We start from the raw sequence: 10,857 nt of genomic DNA on the forward strand, positions 1-10,857 counted from the left end.
TTATTTTATTTTATTTATAAATGTATTTATAGACCATCTTTTTAGGGTAGAGTCTGGGAATTATTTAGCCCTCGGGCACCAGATGGCTTTCTGGTTCACCCCATGGGGTCCAATGACATCAGGGGATGGACCTCGCTTCCTAAAGCCCTTCACCCTGAAGGCCCGCCCCCATAGAGGTGTTCCTCCATGCAGAGTGAAGCAGCGGTGATTTCCTAGCACTCTCTGTCCCAGCGGAGGGGAACCTCCCAGCCATGGGCCTAATCCAGCCTGCACTGGGGTCCAGCCCAGCCCACAGAGCACTGAGTGCCGTCTCTTCCCCTCCTTGGGGAAGCGTAATCCTCATGCATCTCTCAACATAGATAAGCTGGGGATTTCCCCATACCAGTAAGCTGTGGCTTGTAGGAGCCAGCACATCTAAGCACTGGCCAAGTCCCTTCTTGCCCTGACTGCGCCTTGACCCAAGCCACAGGCAGCGTCAGAAGGAGCTCCTCGACTCAGCTGGTACTCGGAGGAACTGACTCCTGCAAGTGCTGTGCCTCTTTCTGCACAGAAAAGAAAAGTGGGCAATGTGGCACTGATGATGTCCTGGGAGGGAGAGGGGTTTGGGGGGGGTCGAGCCCCACCCCTTGTCAACATCTTGGTCCAGGAGGCAATCAAGCCCTCAGACCAAAAGAGGTTGCCCCTCCCCAGTCCTGCTGTACATGGAGGCTGGCTCACTCCTCCCTCAAATTCCCCACAAAGGGCAACGTGGGAGAGGAGCCAAGCCGAGCTGGCACCTCCCCTTCGCTCCTCCATCACCTTCTGATGGAGGAGTGGAAGGCACTAAACTGTGGCAATGTCACTGTCCCACTCCCTCCCCAATGTGAGCGGTGGGCCTATGGGGAGATGGAGAGCCTCATTGGATGCCCTGTGGAGTCACCTCTTTTCCTTCTCATTACACTTCCCATCCAACGTTCCCCAACCTAGTGCCTCCTAGATGGTTTGGACTACAATTCTCAATGTTGCTGATCATTGACCACGCCGGCCGGGGCTGATATGAGTCGAATCCCAAACATCTGGAAGGCACCAGGTTGGGGAAGGCTGCGCTTGTCACATCTTGAACTCCTCCTCCATTTCTTGCAATGTGCTCTATCACAGGAACCCCTGGGCCACGGACCGGTCCCAGTCCGTGGCCTGTTAGGAACCGGGCTGTGTTCTCACTAGCAGGCCCGGCGCTGTAGCGCCAACGTAAGATGGTTGTGGTGGGCTGTTGCTTTTTGTGTGTGGATTCTCTGCCTCTTGATTCCCCCACACCTCCGGGGAAGTGTCGGGGCGGGGTGGGGGTGAGGGGAAAGGAACGAAGGCAAGAGGGGGGGGGCAGCTTCCCTTTTCAAAGGTAATAATAATAGAAATAAAGTGCACAATAAATGTAATGTGCTTGAATCATCCCAAAACCATCCCCTCAACCACCACCACCACCCACGGTCCGTGGAAAAATGGTCTTCCACGAAACCAGTCTCTGGTGCCAAAAAGGTTGGGGACCGCTGCTCTATCGTACCGATGACAAGCTTAGGAAGAATTAGTAATTGAATTTGTGGGCAGGGGGTGGGATGGAAAATCAATGGTTAAACATCCTTTTTGGTATGAGACAGAAAAGAGGCCCGTAAGTTCCCATTTTACTTTACCAAAAAAACCAAAAAAACAAAACAACAACCCAACATTGAACGTTTTCATTCTACTTGGTCCGGTCAAAGCTCTGTTCCTCACCCTGCAAGGCTTTCATTTAATTGAATAGCCGTTTCTCAGCCAAGGTAGAAAGGGAAACACGCTGGAGGAGGCAAGACAAAAATAACCACGCTGAAAGGTTTTCTAATCTAGATGTATTGGACAAGGGACACAGAGAATTAGCAAAAATCCAATGCGATGGATGCATTTTGGTGTTGATAGCATTGTGCAATTTCTGGCTCTCCACAAGGGTTTAAGAGGAGAGAATTACTGAGTGGGAGGATGGGAAGGGAAGTTGCTGATCACAGCACTTACATTAATCTCATTTAGAGGCTGAATTGCTCCAAACAATATTACAATGGCCTAAGAAATGGTCATTACAGGAAGGTGAGGGTGACAGCAAGTACGTAAGGAACCTCAACCGTGCTTCATGGGGGGAAAGGAGAAAAATTAGTTTTATGATGTACTACTGAATCACACGCCAGCATTGTATGGAGCCTGGGAAAGGGCTTCCAGCGGTCAAGTCCAGGCCACTATTCCCCTGTGCCACCAGTGTTCTGGTACCTCTTCAAATACTCGAAAGGTTGTCACACAGAGGAGGGCCAGGATCTCTTCTCGATCCTCCCAGAGTGCAGGACACGGAATAACGGGCTCAAGTTAAAGGAAGCCAGATTCCGGCTGGACGTCAGGAAAAACGTCCTGACTGTTAGAGTAGTATGACAATGGAACCAGTTACCTAGGGAGGTTGTGGGCTCTCCCACACTAGAGGCCTTCAAGTATGTTTTAGGGTGGATTCCTGCATTGAGCAAGGGGTTGGACTCGATGGCGTTGTTGTAGGCCCCTTCTGGCTCTGCTATTCTATGATTCTATGAAGGAGCTTGGTGGTTCATCACAGCCATCTAGGGCCAGAACTGCACCAAGCAGGATATAACACTTTGGAAGCATTTTGAAAACATTTAATGGAATGTGTCAATGGGCCAAATAGTTGTCGGTGCACTGCAATACCATTATAAGCCGTAGTGTAGATGCTGCCTAGCCTGCAGTATCAGCCTAGAGCTAGCAGTGCAAAGGCCTAAGGGGAAAATGGGGGAGATGGGGGGATGGGGGAAACTTAATGGTGTGGTGTAGTGCATGGCTGGAGTGTTGGACTGGGAATCGGGGGGGGGGGCAGCCTCCAGAAGACCCACTCTGCCATGAATCTCACTGGGTGACTCTCAGCCTGACCTGCCTCACAGGGTTTTTGGAGAGGAGGAGGATTATGTATGCCACATTGGTTCCTTGGAGGAAAAAAGGTAGGATATATATATATATATATATATATATATATATATATATATATATATATATATATATTCCAAGTACACTCTTTTTCCTGGGGTTTGTGTTCGTGTGTGTGTGGGGGGGTATTTGTTTCTTGGTTTTCTTAACCTTAACATTTCTAGCTGCAGCTAACCCAAAAGTTCTATGCTCCCAAATTTCTCCACATTTGGGCTTCGTGAGGGGAAACAGAAAGGGGGACAGACCTTTGGGTGAGGGTGGAGAAAATTTGGATGGCGGTGGCAGTGCTACTTCGAGTTCAGGTAAGGAGGTAGGCCGAAGGCTTCTTAGTTCCTCCTTTTTCCTAGCCTTTAAAAGTGCCACCATGGCTCAGCAGAATGACCGCCGGCAGTGCAGCTCCTGTACGCTTTGGAAATGTCGCCACAAATGCCCCTTAGAAGACTTTCTGTTGTGGCACTGCATCTTCCCAGAGCAGTGCACAGCAAAAAGAGGTGGGTTACCATCACTCTTAGGGGTCCCATTTTGAATGTGCATGGCAGCTGGGCTTTCTAGCCACTACGATTGGCTCTTAAATTTAGGGGGTGGGGTTGTTTCTTTTAGGGCAATCTTCTGAAAACCTTAAAATAGTACATTTTCAACCTCCCCCCACATGAATCTTTGCCCCTCCCCAAAGTTCTCTCCCCAATCAGGAAGGCAGGTCTGACAAATCTGGAGATGAATGTTTGGGGCAGCCCGAATAATAAATTCTCAGCCTAATCTGCCTCACAGAGTTGTTGTGGAGGCAAAATGCAGGGTGGGGGGCTAAATGCTGTCCTTTGCACCTTGGTGGAAAAAATATGATTGATCCAGATGAAGGTGGGGGTTCACTCGCCCTGAACAACCAAGTTCACAGCTTGGGGGTACTTCTGGACTCAACACTATCTGTGGTAGCGCAGGAGGTAATGGTGCCTAAGGTAGGGTGACCATATTTGGGAAACCAAAAAAGAGGACACCTAGTGTGTGGGGGGGGGGAAGCAGCTTTCTGAGTCCTGCAGAAAGTACGTTATTCCCCCGCCACCTTAAAGAACCCGATTGGAGTGGAGGAGGGGAAAGGATTTCATTCTGCACCACCACCATCCACTCCAATTGGAGCCTTTTCTATAATGTCCACGAATGACCCACTTTCCCCTTTAAGACCTCAATTGGAGCTCGGGGTGGGGGAATGATGTGCCTCAAGAAAGCATGTCACTCCCTCCTGCCATGGTAATGGCAGCCTTAAAGGGGAAGGTGTGTCATTCCAGGACATTATTGAAAATTATAGAAAATCCCCCCTGACACCATGGAAAGAACAAAAACCAGGACAAATCCGGGGAAATCCTGACAGTTGGTCACCCTACCTAAGGGCCCCTTAGGTTGATAAGATAGCTGCAATCCTATCCAGAGCAATCTGACCTTGCCCATTGTTTAATCTTAAACTATTCAAGGTTTCATTTTCAAAATGTTTTACATATTTAATTGACAGTTATACTTGTTTTACATGTTCAACCTTGAACTGTTTCATGTTTCATTTTCAAGTTGATGTGTGTCTAATTGGCAGTTTTACTTATTTCATGTGTAGCCCCTGACGAAGGACCATGTCTGAAACACGTTGAGTACATTGAGGAATTAATTTAAGAATAAAAATAGAGATTTAGAGCACCAGAGCTTTGCTCTCCCCCTTTTTTCCTCGGTTTGGTGACGCTTCTTTCTCTCGCTATTGTACCTTGCCGCAGTAACCCATGCACTGGTCACATCAACATACAGTAGAGACAATTGTAACCTGTCAAAGCTGTCGGCTGCAGGGGCAGCCAGGAAAGGAGCAGCATTTATTTATTTATTAAGAATATTTATATACCGCTCCCCATTGAAAAATTTCGCAGCGGTGTACAAGAAAAAATGAAAATAAAAACAGATTAAAACAGTTAAAACAAAATTTAAAAGAAGCAAAAACAGATTCAAGGCTGCATATTAAGGAAAGGCTTCTTGGAAAAAAGATGTTTTCAGGAGGGGCTGAAAGGAGTACAAAGTTGGCGCCTGCCGGACCTCCAGAGGCAGGGAATTCCACAGGAGGGGGGCCACCACACTGAAGGCTCTTCCCCTGGTGGACTCCAATCGGAGAATGGATCTATGTGGAACCACCAGGAGCAGGCCCTCGGATGACCTCAGTGACCGGGCAGGTTGGCAAGGGAGAAGGCGTTCTCTTAGCATTGCATTGGGTGCCTCAGGTGAGAGAGGGGGGTGAAATCTGAGCCTCTGCTAAGGTGGACTGAGGGAGCCAAATAGGATGCCGCTACTGCTGTTTTAACACCACTGTGGGAGGAGCCAGCGAGGGTAAGTGGTGCACCATGGAGAGAAACTCACAGAGCTCATCAAGGGAGTCAGTTGTAGGGATGCACAGGTTGAAGAAATGATGGAGCTTGGAACCAGAAAACTGGATTGATTTTTCTATTCCAGTGGCAACCAGGGGGAAGTCCATATGCTCTATTAACCCCATTTATTTATTTTATTTTATTTATTGCATTTTTATACCACCCAATAGCCAAAGCTCCCTGGGCGGTTCACAAAAACTAAAACCATTCAAAGTATAAAACAAACAGTATAAAAACATGATATAAAATACACGTTAAAAAGTGATTAAAAACATACCACACATGATTAAAACTTCTTTAAAATATCCTGAAAACATTCTAAAATTTTACTGGATAGGCCTGCCAGAATAGATCAGTCTTTACTGCTTTTTTAAATTCTAAAAGGCTGTCAAGTTGACTAATCTTCTCCGGCAGGCCATTCCACAATGTGGGGGCAGCAGAAGAGAAGGTCCTCTGGGTAACAGTTGTTAATCTAGTTTTTGCTAGCTGAAGTAGATTCTTCCCAGAGGACCTGATTGTGCGGGGCGGATTATACGGGAGAAGGTGATCCTGCAGGTAGCCTGGACCCAAACCATGTAGGGCTTTAAAGGTAATAACCAACACTTTGTACTTCGCCCAGAAACTAATCGGCAGTCAGTGAAGAGATTTTAAAACTGGTGTAATGTCACTTCTAGGTGTACTGGTGACCAGCCTGGCTGCCATATTTTGGACTAATTGAAGTTTCCGGACTAGGCACAGAGGTAGCCCTACGTAGCGCGCATTGCAGAAGTCAAGCCTTGACGTTACCAGTGCGTGCACTACCATCTTTAGGTCTTCCAACAGCCCCAAAGTGGCTGTGCAATGGTGCTGCGATGTTTATATTTATTTATTTATTACATTTTATACTGCCCAATAGCCAAAGCTGTCTGGGCGGTTCACAAAAATATGACACCGCCACGTCGGGCTAACCCCCCCACCCCCCACCCTGGAAAATGCAAATTTTTAAAGTCTCAATTAACTGCAACTTTTACTGTTTGCTACAAGGCTTCAGTTCTGCTTATCCAGTGGCCATAGCTCTCGATAAATGTGGGAACGCACAGCAGGGGGCGGGCTTGACAGGGAACGGCCACCGGCACTGCAGTTTTTTCTGACCGGAGGGCCCACACTCCCTCCTGCCCTGTCTCACCTTTCAATTTCGAGCTAACCACCTTCCAACACAGTATCATTTATTATTATTATTATTATTATTATTATTATTATTATTATTATTATTATTATTTGCATTTATATCCCACCTTTTTTTTTCCTCCAAGGAACCTGAAGGCGGCGTACATAATCCTCCTCCTCTCCATTTTATCCTCACAACAACAACCCTGTGAGGTAGGTTGGGCTGAGAGTCTGTGACTGGACATCCCCCAGGAGAAGAACCAGCTGGCTCCGTTATTCTGGTTTCCACATTAGATAGTGTTGTTGTTTTTTCTGAACAACTTTTTGTTATTGTTCATTTTATCTCTTGTGGTTCACTGGTCTGGAATCTGTCTAGATGTGGAGCAGTATACAAAGGTTGAAAATGAAATGAAATGAAATAAATAAATAAATATGTTGCAACTCAAGCCATAGAAAGTGTGCTGTTAAACTGTATCCATCAAGACGTCCATTTAGGAGAAACATTATCAGAATTTGAAGCATTCTCTCAAAGTTTTGAGGCAGCGATGAAGGGCCTGGCATTAAGTAACTTGGAAGTGGTTTGACAAGTCCACAACGGTTTTGCTAGACAACAGATGTTTGAGCTTCATGCAAAGCCAACAGCAAAAGAAGAAGATGTGGTTTTGGGTTTTTTTTTTTTTTTTTGTGGACTACATTCCTGTATGTGGAAGATTATATGAACTGCATTGTCCGAGGGAAGGCCATGCAATCAAGTTGACTGGATGTGTGATGTAAGGCCTGCCATACAAAAACAACTACTGTAACCACAAATCTTTTCACACGCAAATCCAGTGGAGACTGGTGGCTCCAATTTCAGCAGGCTGTGAATCCGTTCTAGGGTTCAGTCAGAACCAGCCATAATTCTAAAAGAGTTATCTAAGGAGCTGGACCTGTTTTGGGGATAGCCGAAGCTCTCTGGGCAGTTCACAAAAATTAAAACCGTAATAAAACAACCAACAGTCTCAAAACACAAATACAAAATACAGTATAAAAAGCACAACCAGGATAAAACCACGCAGCAGAAATTGAAATACAGAAGATTAAAATACAGAATTAGAACAGTAAAATTTAAATTTAAGTTAGAATTAAGTTTTAAAATACTGAGAGAATAAAAAGGTCTTCAGCTGGCGATGAAAGGAGTACAGTGTAGCGCCAGGTGGGCCTCTCTGGGAAGCTCATTCCACAGCCAGGGTGCAACAGCAGAGAAGGCCCTGCTTCTGGTAGCCACCTGCCTCCCTTCCTTTGGCAGGGGCCCGTGGAGAAGGCCCCCTGTGGATGATCTTAAGGTCCGGGCAGGTACATATGGGAGGAGGCATTCCTTCAAATAACCTGGCCCCAAACCGTTTAGGGCTTTGAATGTTAATAATGCTTTCTTTGAGCATTTCTACATTAAGGGAAAAACCTGCTCCCTTCCCAAGCCTTTTTTAGTCGGGCCTTTCTGTGTTCACTACAGGCTCCTTCAGACATGACCATGTGACTCATAATTGAAACCTTCCCCTCTGAGCAATGTTCCATAAAGCACAATGAAACATTGCCATCTAGTGGCGGAATTAATCCGGCAATTGTAGCGAGATTTCCAGGGGAAGGTATGGGAGACGTTCTGGAGGTTGACGATGTCACGTAATGGACCTGCAAACTTCCATGAGTGCCCAATCATAAGTGTGAAATAAATCACTCATGTAGAGAAGATCTTTATTTTAGCATAATAAAGGCCTTTTCTTTTCACTACTGTTAAACCATTGGGAGTTGGAAATCCTTGCTGATCTATTGTAAGCCACATGAAGATGTACCAGTACATCCCAATCTAACTTCTGCTCACACTGCCTTGTCATCAGCTGAGGAACCAATCTGAGAAAATTCCCCAACCACTGAAAATAGATCTGTGTTACAGCACTATGCAGATGCTATGGTGGCAAAAAGTACTCCACCTTTATCAGTGGAACCACCTCAAAGAAGCCTCTAAGGCTGGGGGAATGGGAGGTAAATATGGCCTGTCTGCAGTATCAGAGGCAGTAAGCCTATATGCACTACTTGCTGGGGAACATGGGTAAGAGGGTGCTGTTGCATCATGAGCCCTGTTTGTGGCTCCCTGGTTGGCTACTGTGTGAACAGAGTGCTGGACTAGCTGGACCCTGAGTCTGATCCAGCAGGGCTCTTCTTATGTTCCAATCTAGCCCCCACAGTTCTCCAGAAGGCTATGCCCCATCTCCTGGCCCCATCCATTTCCCCCAACCACCAATCATTTGGTGCTATCCCAGGTTTTGTGCAGTTTCTTCCCCATTCTAAAAGGCTGAAATGCCTCTCCTAAGCCTTAGTTACAGGCTGCAAATCCCTTAAATTGGAATATGCTGGTTTGTTCACCAGTTTGGCCCTGCCCCTTTTGCCTTCCACCCCACTCACCACTAGAAACCTGCCCCCCCAAAGCTTCTTCAAAATCGAATTTGATCCTCTGGCCAAAAGAGGTTCTGAACACATGGGGTGAATGTATAAGAGGAAGAAACTGTAGAATTTCCAATTATTTCAGGGCCCATGGGAGTAGCCATTTTTCTTCCTCAAGAAATGCCCTTCCCCTGTGTCCTGGCACATGGCCACAGGGAGGCTATTGCAGGCATGGGGGAGAAGAGATGTGTTTGCCCCACATTGGGTAGGCATTTGGTGCCAGTAGCTGGGGGGGGCGGGCGGGGTGGATGTGCCTATATAAGGTGGCTGCACCCAGCCCTCTAGGCTTCTTGAAAATGCAGCTCCCCTCCCTCCCTCCCTCCCTGTATGCAGTGTGGATTTTACCTGGTTGCCCTTTTGGGAGCTGAGTAGGAATTTTTAGCACATAGTCTGATTGGCCTGGGCTATGTGTCTTTTTGCCTACTTCACACTCTAAGGGGAGAGGGAGTGTCTTAGGAATTGTAATATTCTGATTCAGGCTAATTTGGTCACATTTGGCTCAGGCTGTTAGGGGCGAGCATGCTTAGAGAAAAGGGTTGGTGATCATTCAGTGGCACTGTTGTTTGGTGACAGGTGAAACCTGAGGCCTTCCGCTGAGGGTTCTGTAGCCCCAGTGGAGGGATAAGGCCACCTGTTAGGCCGACTCTTGTCACTCCAACCGGTGTTTTACGGCCTGGGGGGGTGAGTGGCATGGGTCAGTCTACCCTCCCCAAAAGGGGTATGGCCTAGGTGTAGCAATTGTCTGACACCACTCTCCAGACATAGAATGCTTCGCCTGTTATAATGCCTAGCTAGTGGCTGGTGTAGATTAGGGCCTGCCAGTTTCCCTTTGCAGATCTTTAATAAATGTGGCCCAAATTTTATTCCATATACCAGGGGTTCCCAATTGGTGGTCCGCGGACCCCAGGGGGTCCACATAACCCACCCAGGGGGTCCGTGGCACCATTCACATATTCATTCATTTCTGGAGTCCACTGACGACGAATTCCTACCAGAATTAAAATATAACATCACTGAGCACCTGCATGATTTAGCAACTAGCTTCAGAGGTTACTTCCCTGCACCTAATCCTGAAAACTCATGGATAAGGAATCCTTTTGAATGTGGTGATGTACAACTAACAACTCTATCTGCGGAAGAGCAAGATGCACTTGTTGATATAGACTGGACCAATTCTGGGTGAAGTTTTTTCCTGATTATAAGAAGTTAGGTGAAAAAGCTTTGAAACATTTAGTTCCTTTTCGTTCCACATATCTTTGTGAACAAACATTTTCGACATTTTGTTATATGAAGAACAAGCATAGAAATTGGCTCAATGTTGATCCAGATTTGAGATTAAAAGTAGGAAATATTGAACCAGATGTGGAAGGGATTGTTTGGGACAAAAAGAGGCATGATTTCTGCCATCACATTTAGGTTTAGTAGCTGCTCAGCAGGTCACAATTTGTTCAATTGTAAACTAGACGTTAGTAAAATTAAATTCGGCTTTATATTCCTAACTAAATCATTGCCATTTTTGCATGGTAATATCACAAATATCACAAATTTTATGGCCTGTTTTTAGTATACATAAAATCCTTTGCTTATTAGGGGCTACCCCTCATTTTCGCCAAAAAAATTGCTTCGCACAGTTAACTACCATAGAGATAACAAAATGTTCAAAAGTAGGGGGTCCACGGATTGGCATTTGAAAAACAAGGGGTCTGCAGTACTTAGCTAATTGGGAACCACTGCCATATACAGTTGTCTTGTCTAGTTATTTCCCCCTATTTCACCTGCAATGCCCCCATGTCATCGTGTCACAGAAGTTCCAGTGGCTTTCAGGACTGCAGCCAGAGTGAACGACGCCCCACTTGAAGTGACA

The 10,857-nt window shown here is 46.3% G+C and overlaps 1 pseudogene; it reads left to right on the forward strand.

Moving 5' to 3' along the window:
- Positions 1-3,346: 3,346 nt before the first annotated feature.
- LOC134398355 (ubiquitin carboxyl-terminal hydrolase isozyme L5-like) lies at positions 3,347-7,318 on the forward strand (annotated as a pseudogene).
- Positions 7,319-10,857: the final 3,539 nt, after the last annotated feature.

This window comes from Elgaria multicarinata, chromosome 1, assembly GCF_023053635.1.
Source record: "Elgaria multicarinata webbii isolate HBS135686 ecotype San Diego chromosome 1, rElgMul1.1.pri, whole genome shotgun sequence".
Taxonomy (NCBI): domain Eukaryota; kingdom Metazoa; phylum Chordata; class Lepidosauria; order Squamata; family Anguidae; genus Elgaria; species Elgaria multicarinata.